General features: G+C 39.7%; 1 protein-coding gene and 1 non-coding gene across 2 annotated transcripts in view; both read right to left on the reverse strand.

The window, feature by feature from the left end:
* THSD7B (thrombospondin type 1 domain containing 7B) overlaps positions 1-19,881 on the reverse strand; it is a 1,055,806-nt gene that overhangs the window by 418,433 nt on the left and 617,492 nt on the right. The gene's annotated exons all lie outside the window — the stretch shown is intronic.
* TRNAR-CCU (transfer RNA arginine (anticodon CCU)) lies at positions 13,987-14,059 on the reverse strand. The gene has a single exon. It is a non-coding gene; the product is annotated as a tRNA-Arg (tRNA).

The following is a 19,881-nucleotide window of genomic DNA, read 5'->3' on the forward strand; positions in this document are numbered from 1 at the left end:
ACCCATCTCCTCTAGAACTTAAGAACCATTATTTGAAATGAAAATGGTTCTCATCAGAAGGGAAAACAGAAGACATTTGGAAATTGGGGTAATGAGAAGTCTCACAAATCCACAAGCCTCCTCAACAGATATTAAAAATTATAAGGTGTCTGAGTCTATGTGTCTGCCCATATGCCCATACGTATGTATGCTGTAGATAAGTGGTATTTTTCTACCCATAGATGTTGAAGTTGAAACTCTAATGTTTTGGCCACCTGATGAGTAGAGCTGACTCATTTGAAAAGACCCTGATGTTGGGAAAGATTGAAGGCAGGAGGAAAAGGGGATGACAGAGGATGAGATGGTTAGATGGCATCACTGACTCAATGGACGTGAGTTTGGGTAAATTTTGGGAGTTGGTGATGGAAAGGGAGGCCTGGCATGCTGTGGTTCATGGAGTCACAAAGAGTTGGACACGACTGAGCAACTGAACTGAAGAGAGCATATCAAAATTAACCTGTAAAGGAACTCTACTTAATTGGGTTGAAGGTCAAGCACTTTAAGGACTGACTATTCTAAAACTCTCATCAGAAATGCAGAAACCAACCCAAATGATTATTTCAAGTTCATGTGATCTAAGATTATCTTTGGTAAATAAAAGCTAGTTTAACTTTGTTGGATTACTAAAACAGACATATCTTTGGAGCTATCAGCTTTAAATATAATACTTTTATTCTACATAGGCTTAAAATTTGTCAGGAAGAAACATAAGCTCATATGATGAAGTTTTCATAGGTAATCTAAACCTAATTTGTGGGAGCAAATGACTCAGATAGATGCAGTGTAATTTGGATAAGAGATACAGAGAAACATTTTAGCAATAATTACGTTTTATAGTATATGTACTTATAAATAGCTTCTAAAATTCCTTTTGGTATCTTAGAGCTTTGCTAAGTTAAGTTAAATGATGAGAATTCATTGAATATCTAGAGTATTTCCAAATAAGAAAAAAAAAATATGGAAACATTAACAAACATAGGTTTATCTACTTTGGGCTTCTTATTACAAAGATACTAAAGATAAATTTGATTCTACCAGTAAACATGTTTAGTGTTATGATGAGAAATTTCCATGTCTCTAGAGATTATAAAAATATTTATTATTTTGTTAATGTAACAGTTGTTTTAAAAAATAGTCATTTAAAAGACAGTCCATGATTTTTTATTTCCTAAATTTTCACTAAAAATTAAAGTTTCTAAAGGATTAGGAATTCAAATGTAATTGAAAATTGTAAAAACCAAAAAAAAAAAAAGAAAGAAAAAAGGAAACCTTTCCTTATGCAAGAAAAGTAGGATGTGTTTTTTACTAAAAAAAAGATGAGATATAAAGATGCATTTGTGTTCAGGGAAATTAGAGTAATTTTGTCTAAACTAGAACTTCTGGGTATAAAGAATAAATCAAAAGTATATAAAAAGCTCCAAAAGTATGCATAAAAGGCTGAAGAGAGAAAGATAACTTTTCCTTGTGTAATCAGGCAGGCAAAAATTAAACTATTATAAGGGTTTACCTTAGGGATGCAAGGATTCTTCAATATCCACAAATCAATCAATGTAATTCACCATATTAACAAATTGAAAAATAAAAACCATATGATTATCTCAATAGATGCAGAGAAGGCCTTTGGCAAAATTCAACATCCATTTATGATAAAAACTCTCCAGAAAGCAGGAATAGAAGGAACATACCTCAACATAATAAAAGCTATCTATGACAAACCCACAGCAAACATTATCCTCAATGGTGAAAAATTGAAAGCATTTCCCCTAAAGTCAGGAACAAGACAAGGGTGTCCACTTTCACTGCTACTATTCAACATAGTTCTGGAAGTTTTGGCCACAGCAATCAGAACAGAAAAAGAAATAAAAGGAATCCAAATTGGAAAAGAAGAAGTAAAACTTTCACTGTTTGCAGATGACATGATCCTCTACATGGAAAACCCTAAAGACTCCACCAGAAAATTACTAGAGCTAATCAATGAATATAGTAAAGTTGCAGGATATAAAATCAAGACACAGAAATCCCTTGCATTCCTATACACGAATAATGAGAAAGTAGAGAAATTAAGGAAACAATTCCATTCACCATTGCAACAAAAAGAATAAAATACTTAGGAATATATCTACCTCAAGAAACTAAAGACCTATATATAGAAAACTATAAAACACTGATGAAAGAAATCAAAGAGGACACTAATAGATGGAGAAATATACCATGTTCATGGATCGGAAGAATCAATATAGTGAAAATGAGTATACTACCCAAAGCAATTTACAAATTCAATGCAATCCCTGTCAAGCTACCAGCCACATTTTTCACAGAACTAGAACAAATAATTTCAAGATTTGTATGGAAATACAAAAAAACCTCGAATAGCCAAAGCAATCTTGAGAAAGAAGAATGGAACTGGAGGAATCAACTTGCCTGACTTCAGGCTCTACTACAAAGCCACACTCATCAAGACTGTATGGTACTGGCACAAAGACAGACATATAGATCAATGGAACAAAATAGAAAGCCCAGAGATAAATCCACACACATATGGACACCTTATCTTTGACAAAGGAGGCAAGAATATACAATGGAGTAAAGACAATCTCTTTAACAAGTGGTGCTGGGAAAACTGGTCAACCACTTGTAAAAGAATGAAACTAGATCACTTTCTAACACCGTACACAAAAATAAACTCAAAATGGATTAAAGATCTAAATGTAAGATCAGAAACTATAAAACTCCTAGAGGAGAACATAGGCAAAACACTCTCAGAAGTAAATCACAGCAGGATCCTCTATGATCCACCTCCCAGAATTCTGGAAATAAAAGCAAAAATAAACAAATGGGATCTAATGAAAATTAAAAGCTTCTGCACAACAAAGGAAAATATAAGCAAGGTGAAAAGACAGCCTTCTGAATGGGAGAAAATAACAGCAAATGAAGCAACTGACAAACAACTAATCTCAAAAATATACAAGCAACTTATGCAGCTCAATTCCAGAAAAATAAACGACCCAATCAAAAAATGGGCCAAAGAACTAAATAGACATTTCTCCAAAGAAGACATACGGATGGCTAACAAACACATGAAAAGATGCTCAACATCACTCATTATTAGAGAAATGCAAATCAAAACCACAATGAGGTACTACTTCACACCAGTCAGAATGGCTGCAATCCAAAAATCTGCAAGCAATAAATGCTGGAGAGGGTGTGGAGAAAAGGGAACCCTCCTACACTGTTGGTGGAAATGCAAACTAGTACAGCCACTATGGAGAACAGTGTGGAGATTCCTTAAAAAAATTGCAAATAGAACTACCTTATGACCCAGCAATCCCACTTCTGGGCATACACACCGAGGAAACCAGAATTGAAAGAGACACATGTACCCCAATGTTCATCGCAGCACTGTTTATAATAGCCAGGACATGGAAACAACCTAGATGTCCATCAGCAGATGAATGGATAAGAAAGCTGTGGTACGTATACACAATGGAGTATTACTCAGCCGTTAAAAAGAATTCATTTGAATCAGTTCTGATGAGATGGATGAAACTGGAGCCAATTATACAGAGTGAAGTAAGCCAGAAAGAAAAACACCAATACAGTATACTAACACATATATATGGAATTTAGGAAGATGGCAATGACGACCCTGTATGCAAGACAGGAAAAAAGACACAGATGTGTATAACGGACTTTTGGACTCAGAGGGAGAGGGAGAGGGTGGGATGATTTGGGAGAATGGGAATTCTAACATGTATACTATCATGTAAGAATTGAATCGCCAGTCCGTGTCTCATGTAGGGTGCAGCATGCTTGGGGCTGGTGCATGGGGATGACCCAGAGAGATGTTGTGGGGAGGGAGGTGGGAGGGGGGGTCATGTTTGGGAACGCATGTAAGAATTAAAGATTTTAAAATTAAAAAAATAAATAAATAAAAAATAAAAATAAAAAAAAACAAAGTAGAAGCCAGCAAGTTGTGACTGGGGATACTGAAGTTTTGATGGTTGTTTTGCCACAAGTTTTAATTTTCATCTCAGGTTCAAAGGATTTGTTAACAGAAGAAACCACTTGTTATGCACAAATAAACAATTTAAATACTTAAAAAAAAAGAACTGAAAAAAAAAGGGTTTACCTTTTAATTATGCTTTAATATCAGTGTACTTATACAAAACTAAAACTTAATTTCCTTCAATTTCTAAATAGATAACTTGTTTCATATTGATCTGTGATCCCATTTAGTCAAGTTTTCAAACCTTTTGATGTCTTTGATGTGTATGCTACATGCATGCTAAGTCACTTCAGTCATGTCTGACTCCTTGTGAGCCTATGGACTGTAGCCCACCAGACTCCTCTGTCCATTGGATTCTCCATGCCAAGAATACTGGAGTGGGTTGCCATGGCCTCCTCCAGGAGATCTTCCCCACCCAGGGATGGAAGCTGTATCTCTTATGTCTCCTACATTGTCAGATGGGTTCTTTACCACTAGTGTCACCTGGGAAGCCCGGATGTCTTTGACAAACTTCCCCAAATCAAATTCTAAAAATAAAGTCTTTATGACCTGGAAGCAACTGTGGGATTTTTCCAGAGAACCCCTGGAACATTCCAAACTATTTGTCAAGCTAATTAGACTTACTTGATATTCAATATGTTAAATCACATGGGAAACACAGTCAAATAAGAAGCTGTGACATTGTGTCTATTTAGGAATACATGAAATTATGTGGAAGTCCTAGAAGTTTGATATGCCCTGCCATAAACTGTTGCCTGTCATCAAAATTGATGCTAACACTAAGAGGAATAAATGAACCTGAGAACTGTGTGTGTGTGGGGGGGGGGGTACCCTCACTGACTTTCATATTAAAGCAGCAGCAACAAAATCTGTAACGATTGTGGCACAGGTGGATAAAGTCCATTCTGCTTCTGCAAAAAATGACCTCTCATTACCAAACTTTTGCCATCCTGATGTCCTTGTAACATGGCAACCCTCTGCTCTTGAATCAGAGAAATTAAGATGAGCAAACAATCGCCATAAGTGAGACAAACAGTTCCAACTATGAGAAACCCAACTTTCTTCCTGACCCTCTGGTAAACCCCATTTTTAGGTCTTTGCATTTCTTCACCTATCATAGTACATTTAAGCAAAACTATTTTCATCCTTAGAGGTCTCAAATATCCTCCCTGGGGACCCTTTGAACATCTACAGCAGAAACTTGTTCAACTGTCACTTAGTGTGAGTTTTCAGTGTGTTCTTACTGTATGGATGCGTGTTCTCTAAATGGGTTGAAGCCATCGCCTGTCACAAGGCTGGTGCCCTCACAGTGGCAAAGAAAGCATTAGAAAGTGTGTTTTTCGATTGGGATACAACTTCCACTATCTCCAGTGATCAAGGTACCACTTCACTGGGCAAATCATATCAGCCTTAATGAAAACCTGGCAAACTTCTGGGAATTATCACCGCCCTGTCACCCTCAATCACCAGGCAAGATGGAGAGAACGAATGGAAAAACTGACCGCAAGCAGAACAAGTAGAGTTACACGAAACCACTAAACCACGGAGGACGCGCTAACGTTTCATTTTTCCAGATTTAAGGAGACCTTTTCTCCTAAGCTATTTATGACTTACTTGAACCTGGTGAATTATGCTTTACAATGATGAAACACTGATGTTTTCTTCCTACCTGATCGCTCCAAAATTCAGAAATTTTCAGCGAGTATCAGTTTAGTAAGAATCTGTTCTCCTTGTAATAGGGCACAATTAGAAAGACTAGCTATATCCCCATCACTTTGACTGCAATGTCATCTTTGAGAGAGTTGTGAATAGACTTACATATGACCATAGAGCTTTAAGCAACTGCTTGGAAAAATCAGCCTGGTACCTGGCTTATAAGGTTTCAGCAAAGCTGTCTTAAAAGATAATTTTTATGATCAATCATTAGTCTTGCTTCACTTATATCAATGACTAGGCAGCAACATGGAAACTTGCATTACCATATGTAAAATAGATATCTGGTGGGAATTTGCTATAAGACTCAGGAAACTCAAACCAGGGCTCTGTAACAACCTAGAGGGATGAGATAGGAGGAAGATGGGAGGGAGGCTCAAGAGGAAGGGGATACCTATGGATATGTATACCTATGTCTGATTCATGTTGGATGTTTGGCAAACACCCACATAATTCTGTAAAGCAATTATCCTTCAATTAAAAATAAGTAATAATAAAAAAATTAGCAGGCTAAGTTATATATAAGCAAATAAGTTTCATTGTTATTATATTTGGTAAAAAATGGAAGTAATTGTAGAGAGAAAAACTGTTTCCAACTTTGCAAATATTAGATTCTAGCCCTGTTAATTATCTTTGGGGTTTTGTTAGATACCTGTGAACTTGGATCTTGAAGTGTTCTAGCTTCCTCAAATATCTGGCTACAACTCACCAACTAATGTTTCCAATTTTCTCCCACCCTTCTGATCTGGAAGGGAGCTTAAAGACAGCCCTAAACCTCATTGGAAAGGACCTCACCATGAACTCCTGACCACTGACATTGCTGCAAAACTAGAATGTACTGACACACATCTCACAGTTCAGGAGGACTCCACCTGACACCTGGTCTTATGCAAATGCTGGAGACCACTGACTCAAGGAAGGGAAGTAGCTGACATCAACGTAGGTAGACTGCTTCAGTTCAAGATGCCAGATCAACACCTCCTCCTTTAGCTAAACATGAAAACCTTCCTTTCTTTTTTTTTTTTTTTTTCCTTCACATTTTCGTTGGCCTGGGAAGATAATGCTGTCATTTCTGTAAGGAATTGTACAGGGGTGTGAGGGAGCAACCTCTAGAATTTAAGATGACTCTATTGCAGGCTAGGACATTGTCTTCCAATGTGTGTTAAAAATCTGATTGACTCCTGACTTGAATGGGTAAACACAACAGTCCTTGTGAATGAAGCCACTCTTTATACTTCCAAACAAAAATGAGTTGTGCACTGGTAAGTCTTGTGTTTGTGGTAGTAATCATTCTCCTCATTCTCCTTAGGCCTATCAATGCCTAGACGGCTGCTCCCATCTTAGGCTACCTAACTATGCTCCCAAGGGCTCAAGGAAGGACCCACCAGGAGGCATTCAAGATTCAGGAACTGATTCCTCTAGCAGGATTCCAATTCCCTGGTTAAGTGAAAGTGAAAGTGAAGTCGCTCAGTCCTGTCTGACGCTTTGCAACCCCATGGACTATAGCCTACCAGGTTCCTCCATCCATGGGATTTTCCAGGCAAGAGTACTGGAGTGGGTTGCCATTTCCTTCTACCTGGTTAAGAGTTAATAACAAATGAGATTATGATCAGGAACATTTCTTTAACTCTTAGAGACACTGCAGATTCCATTATGAAGATATTCAGTTCAGTTCAGTCACTCAGTCGTGTCCAATTCTTTGCAACCCCATGAATCACAGCACGCCAGGCATCCCTGTCCATCACCAATTCCCGGAGTTCACTCAGACTCATGTCCATTGAGTCCGTGATGCCATCCAGCCATCTCATCCTCGGTCATCCCCTTCTCCTCCTGCCCACAATCCCTCCCAGCATCAGAGTCTTTTCCAATGAGTCATCTTTCCGCATGAGATGGCCAAAGTACTGGAGTTTCAACTTTAGCATCATTCCTTCCAAAGAAATCCCAGGGCTGATCTCCTTCAGAAGGGACTGGCTGGATTTCCTTGCAGTCCAAGGGACTCTCAAGAGTCTTCTCCAACACCAGAGTTCAAAAGCATCAATTCTTCGGTGCTCAGCCTTCTTCACAGTCCAATTCTCACATCCATACATGACCACTAGAAAAACCACAGCCTTGACTAGACGGACCATAGCCGGCAAAGTAATGTCTCTGCTTTTGACTATGGTATCTAGGTTGGTCATAACTTTTCTTCCAAGGAGTTAGCGTCTTTTAATTTCATGGCTGCAATCACCATCTGCAGTGATTTGGGAGCCCAAAATAATAAAGTCTGACACTGTTTCTACTGTTTCCCCATCTATTTCCCATGAAGTGATGGGACTGGATGCCATGATCTTCGTTTTCTGAATGTTGAGCTTTAAGGCAACTTTTTGACTCTCCACTTTCACTTTCATCAAGAGGCTTTTTAGTTCCTCTTCACTTTCTGCCATAAGGGTGGTATCATCTGCATGTCTGAGGTTATTGATATTTCTCCCGGCAATCTTGATTCCAGCTGTGTTTCTTCCAGTCCAGCGTTTCTCACAATGTACTCTGCATATAAGTTAAATAAGCAGGGTGACAATATACAGCCTTGACATACTCCTTTTCCTATTTGGAACCAGTCTGTTGTTCCATGTCCAGTTCTAACTGTTGCTTTCTGACCTGCATACAGATTTCTCAAGAGGCAGGTCAGGTGGTCTGGTATTAGCTTCCTCCAAAAAAACTATTGAACTCTCAGGCCAAGCTTGTTTTTGATAATAGGATAGCACTTGAGCATTCTTGGGCTGAGCAAAGAGGTGCCTGTGCTGTGTTATACATGCTGTACCTGGATTGACACTTCTGGGGAAGCTGAAACTCAAGCGTGTAAGATCAATGAGTAAGCCACTTAGCTTAAAAGTGTGACTCCTTCAAAGGGTTCCTTTGAGTGGTTTGGGTCTTCTGAAATGCACTGCAAACACTAGAAATTATCCTGTTTTTAAGAATAATAATATCCCTGGTCCACTGTATCCTCTCATGAGTTTCAAATGCATGTTCGCAGCCACTGACCAGGAGGAACATGATGTTCCTAAGACCAAAACATCAGAAAAGAAGCAATGAGAATAACCAACTTAAAAATTGCGGATCTGAAGTTGTGACCTGTGAATAACACTATGGTTCAGCAAAAACATCATGATCATGACCTATGATTACCATATCAAAGGTCAACAATGCAGTAGCTGAGACTAACGTTAAGGCCTTAAATTTTTATCGTCTTGCTCATTTAGGCTAAAAATCTGATCTGTTCAGTCAGTTCAGTAGGTAAAGGGGGCTAATTATTAAAGAGAAAAACAGAGGGCCAAAATGGCGTTACTTGTGCTAAAGCCCATGATGGCAAATCTAGATTTAATACCTAACACAATTGAACTTTTGACCTTTTCCAGCAAAGTACCAGGCTAGAATTGTCTGGTCTACACACATCAGGTAATCTGCCACATAAGGCCTCTGTAACCCCAGAGGAAGAAGAAATCTGCATAATACAACTCTAACATCCCTTCTCCCCCACAAAATGGAAGTCCTGGCCTCAAAATCCTTTCTTTTCTTTTGTTAATAGCTCCCTTGCCTCATCCTTCTTCCTGTATAAATCTTCCAATTTGTACAACTCCTTGGAGCACCCTGCTATTTGCTAGATGGGCTGCTGCCTGATTCACGAATCACCTAATAAAGACAATTACATCTTCAAATCTACTAGGTTAAAAATTTTTTTCTAAACAATACTCAAATATTGTGTATCTCTCTCCTCTCTCTCCTTCTTCCCATTTTTATGTTGGTATTTATGTCACTTATATCAACTTTTTGTGATGATACTGTTTTCATTGGACATTTTAAAACCATTGAATCTTTTAAAGTCCTCATTTTCCTTTACTCTGTATATAAATGAAGCTTCCCCGGTGGCTCAGACAGTAAAGAATCTGCCTGCAATGTGGGAGACCTGGGTTCAATACCTGGATTGGGAAGGTCCCCTGGAGGAGAACATGGCAACCCACTCTAGTACTCTTGCCTGGAGAATCCCCATGGATAGAGGAGCCTGACGGGCTACGGTCAATGAGGTTGCAAAGAGTTGGACACGACTGAGTGACTAAGCACAGTACAACACTGTGTATAACTATAGCTATACATTCTTATTTTTCCATAAAATTCCTTTTATGTATATTCCCTCTGATCCATTCCCAAAGTTACTACTGTGGTATAGGCTTTCAAAACCCTTTGTGGTGTAATTACAAAGCCTTGGTTGATCCCAACCCGGCCTTCTTGCTTTGAGCTTCTCCTTTCAGGATCTTGTTATGAGGTTGATCATCCTTAAACCTACTGAGTTTAATTGACTATAATAGAGTTTTAGTTATCGTTCTTCACAGCTTCCCAGATGGATCAGTGGTTAAAAGAATCCATCTGCAATGCAGGAGACACAAGAGACATGGGTTCAATCCCTGGATCGGGAAGATCCTCTGGAGGAGAAAATGGTAACCCACTCTAGTATTCTTACCTAAAGAAAATCCCATAGACAGAGAAGCCTGGCAGCTGCAGTCCATAGGGTCACACAGAGTCAGACAGGACTGAAGCAACTGAGCACACACACGCATGCATCTGGGTTAAAAGACTTCTTTGTGTCTCCCCATGTGAATCCTTCAAAATGTGATTGGCCTAAAAAAATTACTTGTTCTATAACTTTTGAAACTATAGTCAATCCTTGGTGTATGAGAGGCTTTGGTTCCAGGAGCTCCACTTAGATACCAAAATCCACTAATGCTCAAGTCCCTTATATAAAATGATCCTCTGTATCCACTGATCAAACCAATGCCTAATCTGTGGATTCAACCAGTCACAAATGAAGACTTGATCCACAGTTGCTTGAATCCTTAAATATGAAACCCATGAATATGGAGAGCTACCTTTATGCTTATTGAAAAGTATCTGTATAAAAGTGGACCTGTACATTTTAAACCCATCTTATTCAAGAGTCAACCATATTCAAATCCAGAGCAGAGGTCTGTCTGAGTTTCGTTGCTCTTCTGTTAGTTTTTAGAGCCTTTTATGTTAGTGAGGGCTCATTCTCCTCTTGCTGCTACTAGAGGAATGCTGAGGTTTCTGTTTCCTTTAGAAATGCAAATAAAAATGTAAACTTAACCTCCTTCTGATACAACCCCAAAATAGCTACTGGGCTAAACAGAAATGAATACCTTGACCTTAGTAACCTGAGAGCTTAGGGAGGCCTGGAGATTCATATCTATTTGAAGATACTGAATTCTGGTCCTGAACGAGAGAAGCATAATCCTATTACATTTACACAGCTTGCAGTAGACTTTGAAATTCATATTAACATTCCTGAAGGGAAGATAGTTCTGTAACTAAGAGCCGTGCAAGTCATAAGAGAAAATTATTGCTCCTGGTTTAGCAAATAACTGTATTCCTCAAAGGGAAAAAAAAAAAAATTCCTTCCCACCCTCCACTCATTCCATCAGGGAAAAATACCTGCTGGTGATATGGGTGGGGTGGAGGTGGACAGAGGAGTTACTTTGTGCTTTGCATTATAGCTTATTATGTTAAAAATAGAGAGAAAGGCATGAGACAACATCTCTGAATTTTAGTTCACACTACGTTAAGTAAAGCATCATGCCCATGCCTTAGGTCACTCACCTCCTTTAATATTTATTTCTAATTTATTGCCAATTTTTGAAAAAATGTGCATATTTTACCTGCAGGAACCATGAAAGCCACATAGCTAATCCTACCCTAAAACATGCAAAGAAATGAAAAATAACCACTCAGAATCATTATTCACTTATTAAAATGCAATCTTTGCTACAAGTCCCACATTTTACTCTCTAAACCAATGCCTATGGTATTACAAAATCTGCTCTTTTGTTAAAACTCAAGATATTTTCACTTAGAGAGCTGCTTTACATTGTCAATTTAATTTCTACACTCTAACCTGATTTTTTTTATTTACATACTTTTACAAATTATATTTAAAAGAGATTTTTAAAGTTTCTTAGAATCTTTATAATAAATTGTTTCCATATCAGGTGATGATTAGTACGACAAATTAACAAAGAACATCATGTCCTCCAACTGTTTATTCTGATGTTGAAATCAGAACTGAAGTTACAAATTCCTCCAAGAATGATCTTTGACACAAAGAATCCTGGGGTTGGATAATTTATTGTCTATGAGATGAACTCACAGTTACCAAAAAACGAAAATATGAGTTTTTGAAAATAGTGTTTCTCATTGTCTAGACTGGAAACTCTAGTTGATATGGGGTCACAAGCGGTATCAAGTACTTCCTTCTTGAAATAGACAGGAAAGATATCACCAAAAATCTTTAATCATTTAAGAAACAATTACATCTGTGGACCGAGTTCTGGAGGTAGCTAGTTACTCCTGACTCTCTCCTGGAAATGTCCACAGTTCATAGCTAATGTAGCTCATTTTCATTCAAGTTTTGAAGCTAAATGGAAGAAGTTATCTTCCCCCTCTCCCTCCTTCACCAGACATAAAAATAGAGATGACAGTGACAGTCTTTGTTTTTGACGATTGTTCAGTCATAAATTCTGTATATTTGTTTTCTTCTCTGAATCCACTGAAACAATTTCTTGCTATGATCTATGTAGATGAATATGACAAAAAATAAATCTGTGTAACTTATATGACTAAGGACTATGACCGCCTCCACCTGGAGATTAAAAAGTCTAATCATTCAGAGATATTCTCTTAAACTTTTAAAATGAAAGGATATTAGCAAACTTAACTTAATCCTCATGTGTATCTTTGTGGATATATGTGTGAGCACTCAGTCATGTCCAACTCTTTGTGACTCCATGGACTGTAGAAAGGCTCTTCTGTCAAATGGGATTCTCCAGGCAAGAATATGGGAGTGGGTTGCCATTTCCTTCTCCAGGGTATCTTCCCAACCCAGGGATGGAATCCTCGTCTCCTGCGTCTCCTGAGTCTCCTGAATTGGCAGGCAGGTTCTTTATCACAAAGCCACTAGGGAAGCCCTAACATCATCCTACCTATTCTAACTCTGACTTTTAAAAATAAAAGTAACCCAGAACTTATATTGAAAGTGGATTACTTTGCCCAAGTTGTTGGTGTTGTTGTTGTTGTTGTTTTTTCTGGAAGAGCGCCTTTAAAAAAAGTAAAAATCTTTATTTTAATTGGAGGATAATTATAGTATTGTGATGGTTTTGCCGCACATCAACATGAACTGGCCATAGGCATACATATGTACCCACCCTCCTTAACCCTCCTCCCACCTCCCTCCCCACCCCATCCCTCCAGGTTGTCATAGAGCGCAGGCTTTGGGTGCCCTGCATTATACATCATAACTTTGAAAGAGAACCCTTTATTAAAAGTACAGACTGCCAGCTATAAAATAAGTCAGGGGGTTGTAATGTACACATAGGGAATGTAGCAACTTTGTATGGTGATGGATGATAACCAATCTCTTTGCTGAAATCATTTCACAATGAATAGTGAATAAAATTAATGACTAAAAATATCAAAACACTATGTTGTACATAAGACTAATATAATATTGTATGTTTATTATAACTCAATTTAAAAAACATAACAAGATCCTCTGAACAAAAAGGAAGAAGTCTATGCCTCTCATGGTGATAAATACCAATTTAAGGAAGAACAAAAAGATTTGATAGAAGATTAGAGATCTGCCTCCCTTGGTCCCCATAAACATTGTTCCGTGAGAACAAACCAAAAGAGGATGCAGGTACTTTTGGAAGTCAAGAATATCTAAGGCAGCACAATTGTGATCTCCAGTACTTACTCTGTATCCACTATAGTGTCATAGATGTCAAGTCTCTCTGGTATGATAGAGTATACCCACAAACTTCTGAATGAGAGGAAAGCACTATCCTAAAGAAAAACACTGCTAAGTCCATTAAACTAGCTTTAAAATAGTCACTGTGAATAGCAAAACAAGAATCAGACCACAGTATCCACAGACAAACTCACTCCCCTTCTAACATGTCCACATTCTTAATTGTTCTTGTTTTAGTACTGATATTCTACCCTGTGAAGGGTAGACACATCAAAGTATGCTGGAATATTTAGGTTTCTTCCTTTTATACTTTCATTTTCCATAGAAGCTGAGCTATCACTTCTTCTTTTTTATACAATTATTTTTATATTTATTTATTTGGCTGTGCTGCATCTTAGTTTAGCCTACAGGATCTTTAGTTACAGCATGTGGAATCTAGTTCCTTGACTGTGGATTGAACCCAGGCCCCCTGCATTAGGAGAGCAAAGTCTTAGCCACTGGACCATCAAGGAAGTCCTTATCATCTCTTCTTAATTCAGATCAAGCACAAGAAGTTGTGTAGAGAGAATATCCAGTCTTTTCCTTGAAGGATGGCACAGTTAGGACAAAGGAATCCGAATGCCCATTTCCTTGAAGACTGTATAGATATTAAGGGACAGCTGTAATTCTATTTACCTTTCTATATTTCTTTATTTTGTTTTCCTGTTTTTGAGTAAAAAGGTATTCTTACTGCAAATCAGTTAAAATCAGCAATATAAACACAGTGGGATAAAACAAGGAGCACTTCTGTTTGGGATGGCATAATTGTTTAGAAATCATAAAAAGCTTTCTTCATGAAAAAGAAAAAAAAAGGACATTGGGTAAAATATATCTGTTCTAAATAGATTGCATGGTTGGCCCAGAGGAAAGGAACCGATGAAGCAAAAGCAAAGTAAAAGTTCAAGATGCAAGGTACACAAGAGAGACAAACTGTATCCTCAGGGTTTCTATAACATCTCGGAGACTTAAGTTTCCACTTTCATGACTTTAAGGTCTGTTATGGAGAATTTCATAAAACCCTCCATGCCAGAAGTGATGACCACAAAGGCTGGCCCTCAGTGTAAGGACAGGCTGGAAAGAGACATGCCAAGTAACACATTTTGCCACGGCCACTATAAGGTAAGGTGAAGTCGCTCAGTCGTGTCTGACTCTTTGTGACCCCATGGACTGTAACCTACTAGGCTTCTCCGTCCATGGGATTCTCCAGGCAAGAATACTGGAGTGGATTGCCATTTCCTTCTCCAGGGGATCTTCCCGACCCAGGGATGGAACCCAGGTCTCCCACATTGGAGGCAGACGCTTTAACCTCTGAGCCACCAGGGAACTATATGTCTACAGTTGAATCTGAGACAGTGAGGGGACCAAACTCTTTCTTGAGAATTTATAATCTCAAACTGGCCTTTCCAGGACTTTATGGTCTGAATTCATGCTCCTTCTGTGATACAAATATCCTCAAAGAAAAATGTAAATGGTAAGTGCTTCCAGATTGCTGGGCTTCCATGGGACAGAAGGGTGTAAAAGCCACCTGACCATCATGTTATAGCAGTGGAGGAAGGGGCTGAGTATCTCCTAATTCCTTACTTTGATTCTTCTGACTTCATGCAGGAGGCTCCTTGGCTCCTTGGCTCCTTCCCCCTCTGACTGTAGTCTTAAATCCACAACCTCTCTGGTTACACATCTGCAGAAAAAACCTCCAGGCTCCTACATGAATAGGAAAAGGTAGGAGCCTGACTCTCCAGGGTGAGGGGCAGGGTGTGGCAAGTGCACACAGCTGGCTTTTTAGACAAACTCTCAAAAGCTCCTGATTTTGCCCCCACCTCCAACACATACTTGCACGTGCGCGTGCACACACACACACACACACACACACAGCCTTGCACTTCCTTCTACACTTCCTTCTGTAGAAGGTGGTGCTTTTTTGGAGCTGTTCAGGCCAGAAGACCTTGTTTCTCTTCAACCCTCCTTCCCCGTACACACTTAGGTATAACCCTGCTCTCCAAATTACTGGGTTGGCCAAAAAGTTTGTTCAGATTTTTCCATAAGATGTTACCCCATATTTTACTTGTATCTCCATCCACTTTCCACATTATATGCCTGAGGTTATAGACGACTCCTAAATTTGCTTGAAGGTGAGCTTATTGTGCTTCTTGTTCTCTGGAAACAAGTTTATAAAAGGAATCTCACTGAAGTTTACATTTTTGTTACTCTTTCACGTTTTTCTTGCTGGTTTTGAAGTAATTTTAGAGAAAAGAATAGAGTAGAAATACCTTTGCTCCACTATCTTAAAACTGGAGATCCATCCTACTGATTTAGAAGTGCAAATTTCCAAACAAGCCAATACTAGGAATTCTCTGATGTTGGGGTCTAACTTGGGGAAAACTCAGAAAGAATGCTGAGCCTGAAGAATTGATGCTTTTGAACTGTGGTGCTGGAGAAGAACCTTAAGAGTTCCTTGGACAGCAAGGAGATCAAACCAGTCAATCCTAAAGGAATTCAACCCTGAATATTCATTGGAAGGACTGACTGATGCTGAAACTGAGGCTCCAATAATTTGGTCATCTGATGTGAAGAGATGATTCACTGGAAAAGACCCTGATTCTGGGAAAGATTGAGGGCAGAAGGAGAGGAGTCAACAGAGGATGAGATGGTTAGATGGGTATCACTGAATCAATGGAAATAAGTTTGAGCAAACTCCAGGAGATAGTGAAGGACAGGGAAGCCTGGCAGGCTGTAGTCCATGGGGTCACAAAGAGTTAGACATAACTTATTGACTGAACAATAGGTATCTACCTTGTCTACTTTGAAGGACTATCTGGACTCCAACTAGAATCCATTGAAAACACTTTTAATATAGATACAATAATTTGCTACTATAGGGTAACTTTCTACATAATTTAAGATCACTGTCTCTGCAGAATTCACTAAGTGATTTTGCAATGGAAACAAACCATAATTATCTCTAGTATCACAGAGCATCAAAGTCTAGGTCACCATATAGCTACACTGAGTCCTGCACAAAGGTACCATTTTATTTTTGGCTGTACAGCTTGGCATAAGGGATCTTAGTTCCCCAACTAGGGATCAAACCCACACTCTCTGTGTTGGAAGCACAGTGTTAACCACTGGATGGTAACAGAAGTCCCAAACAGACCATTTTTAAAATACTTCATTTATGTAGATTTTGCTGATCTAAATATTTAATAACAACTCTGCAGCAGAAAGTAAGTACAAGCCTTGGAATAACAAGATCATATTATTATAACAATTTTCTGACATATGGAAACAAAATGTTATTAGGAAGTGGTTCCTTCCTGTAATTCATAGCCACTGTATAGCCTCTGAAAAGTCCTAAATCTAACTACCTTGTACATCAAATTTATATCTGCAAATGTTCTGACAAGGACATAATTTCCAAGGTGTAACTATTAGGGACTGAATTCTAACCCAAGCTTGATCACTTTTCCTTCAACAAGATATTACACTGGCCCATTACAGTGGTGACTTTATACTGATTGGACATAATGAGCAAGAAGAAACAACTCTCGACTCACTGGCAAGACATTTTCATGTCAGAGAGTTAGAAATACATTTGAGAAAGTTCAAGTGACCCCCACGGACTGTAGCTGCCAGGATCCTCTGTCCATGGAATTCTCCAGGCAAGAATACTGAAATGGGTTGCCATGCCCTCCTCCAGGGGATCTTCCTGACCCAGGGACTGAAGCCAGGCATCCTGCATTGCATGCAGGTTCTTTACCATCTGAGCCACCAGAGAAGCCCTGAGAAAGGTCAGGGGCTTTCAACTCCAGTGAAAGTCTGAAGGTCCAGCCACGTGAGGCATGCTGAGAACCCCTTCCAGGGGAAAGATACCTTATTATATATGGCCCCTTCTTCAACTGAAATAGAGATACAACATCTAGCATACTGTGCCTTTTCAGATTTTGGAGGCAACACAGTCCTCATCTGGGTGTGTTACTCCAGCCCATTTGCCAAGGGATCTGACAAGCTGCTAGTTTTGAGTGGGCCCTGGGAAAGAAAAACAGGTTCAGGCTGCTGGGAAAGCTGCTCTGCTACTTGGGCCACAGGATCAGCAGATCCAGTGGTGCCTGAAGCGTCAGTGGCAGGTACAGATGCTCTCTGGGGTGCATGGGAGGTTCCTATAGGTGAATTGCTGTTTAGGTCCTTCCAGTTGTGGAGTACAGCCCTGCTGTCCTCTGCAAAGGGCTTCTCTCCATTTGAGAAACAGCTTTTGGCCAGCTACTGGGCCTTCATAGAGGCTGCATGCTTAACCACATACCCTGAGCTGCCCATCATGGACTGGATATATCTGAGCCATCAAGCCACAGGTAGGGCATGCACAGCAGCACCCCATCATCACACGGACATGGTATATATGTAATCAAATGCAAGGAGGACCTGAAAGCACAGTATCTACATGAAGAAGTGGCCCAACTGCCCATGATCCCCACCTTTGCTAAACTATCCTCTCTCTTCCAGTCTGGACATACAAAGTCATGGAGAATTTCCTCTCATCAGTTGACAGAGGAAAAGAAGACTTTGGCCTGGTTTATGGATGGTTCTGCATGATATGTGGGCACCCAAATGGACAGCTATGACAATAACCCCTTTCTGAGACATCCCTGGAAGACAGAGTGAAGGAAGTCACCCCGATGTATAGAACTTCAAGCAGCATGTATGGTTGTTCACTTTGCTTGGAAGGAGACATGGCCAGCTGCGGGATTAAGTACAGAACTGCAGGCTATGGCCAACGGTTTTGCTGGATGGCCAGGGACTTAAAGGAACACAATTAGAAAATGGGTGACAAGAAAAGGTAGGCAGGTGGTGTGTGGCTAGGCTTCTCTGAATTGGCAACAATGTGAACATATTTGTATGCAATATTTGTATTCCATGTGAATGTTTCCTAAGGACTGACCTCAGTTGAGGAAGATTTTAATAAGCAGTTGGATAGGATGATCCATTCTGTGGATAAGAGTCAGCCTCTGTCCTCAGCTACCCCTGCCACTACCGGATGAGCTCCTGCACGAAGCGGTCATGGTGGTGGGAAGGAAGGTTACTCATGGACTCAGCATGGGCTTCCACGCATCCAGGGCAACTTGGCTACAGTCATGTCTGAGTGCTCAATCTGCCAGCATCAGGGGCCAGTGCTGTGCCCCCAGTATGGACCATTCCCCAAGGTGATCAGCCAGCTACACGCTGGCAGGTTGATTACACTGGACTATTTCCATCATAGGAGGTGCAGTGTTTTGTTCTTACCAGATAGGTACTTATTCAAATAGGATAAGGATTTGCCCTTCCTGCATGCAATGCTTCTATCAAAATTACCTACTGCAAGATAAAAATGATCACTTGCCATCTGCCTCTACAAGAATGAAGTCACTAGCCACTGCAGTCACTGACCTTCAACACACTCAGAAAGGAGTTCAGGGCAATGATCAGGAATGAGGCACTCTGTGCTCTGTGATAAACTAGCAGACAAAGCCTTCAGATAGTTACGTATTTTCAAAAGAAGATTTTGTGAGCTCAAATTCTTGCATCTTACATCTAGCAAAGCACTGAAATTATTAAGGAAGACATCTGCTCCTCAAGACTAGCAGCAAGTCTCTGGCAAAAGGTGTGCTTGATAAAATGTATCCCCCTTCACAATAAACATATACATAATACTGACCTCCCCCACTCTCTCTCTGGAATAGCTCCTCAGCTACTTAACTCACAATTCTCATGTTGCTGCATTTTATTTCAGTTGACACTATCATCCATGGACTTACAGGACACCTTGTCCATCGTCATGATATTCCACACAACATTGTTTTGGATCAAGGATCTCACTTTCCAGCAATCAAGATCTGGTAATGTGCCCATGCTCATTGATTTCACTGGTCTTACCAAGTCCCCCACCATCTTGGTTTGATATAAGGATGAAAAGGTCTTTTGAAGACTTAATTACAGCAGTTAGGGGGCAATACCTTGCAGGGCTAGGGGAAAGCTTTCCAGAAGCATCAAACATGTGGGTTTTTTGTTGGTTGTTTTTTTTTTTTCTCCCATATCCAGGATTCGCAGGTCCAGGAGTCAAGGGTGGAAATGGCACTGGCATAACTTACTGTTATTCCCAGTGATCCATTAGTAAAGTGTTTGCTTGCAGTTCCTCTGCAGTCTTAAGTTCTGCTGCCCTACAGTCTTATTTCCAGAGGGAGGAATGCTTCCACTAAAAACATAGCTATGATTTCCTTGAACTGGAATTGAAAACTGCCACCCACTCACACTGGACTCAACAAAGAAG

The sequence above is a fragment of the Ovis canadensis genome, chromosome 2, assembly GCF_042477335.2.
Source record: "Ovis canadensis isolate MfBH-ARS-UI-01 breed Bighorn chromosome 2, ARS-UI_OviCan_v2, whole genome shotgun sequence".
NCBI lineage: Eukaryota > Metazoa > Chordata > Mammalia > Artiodactyla > Bovidae > Ovis > Ovis canadensis.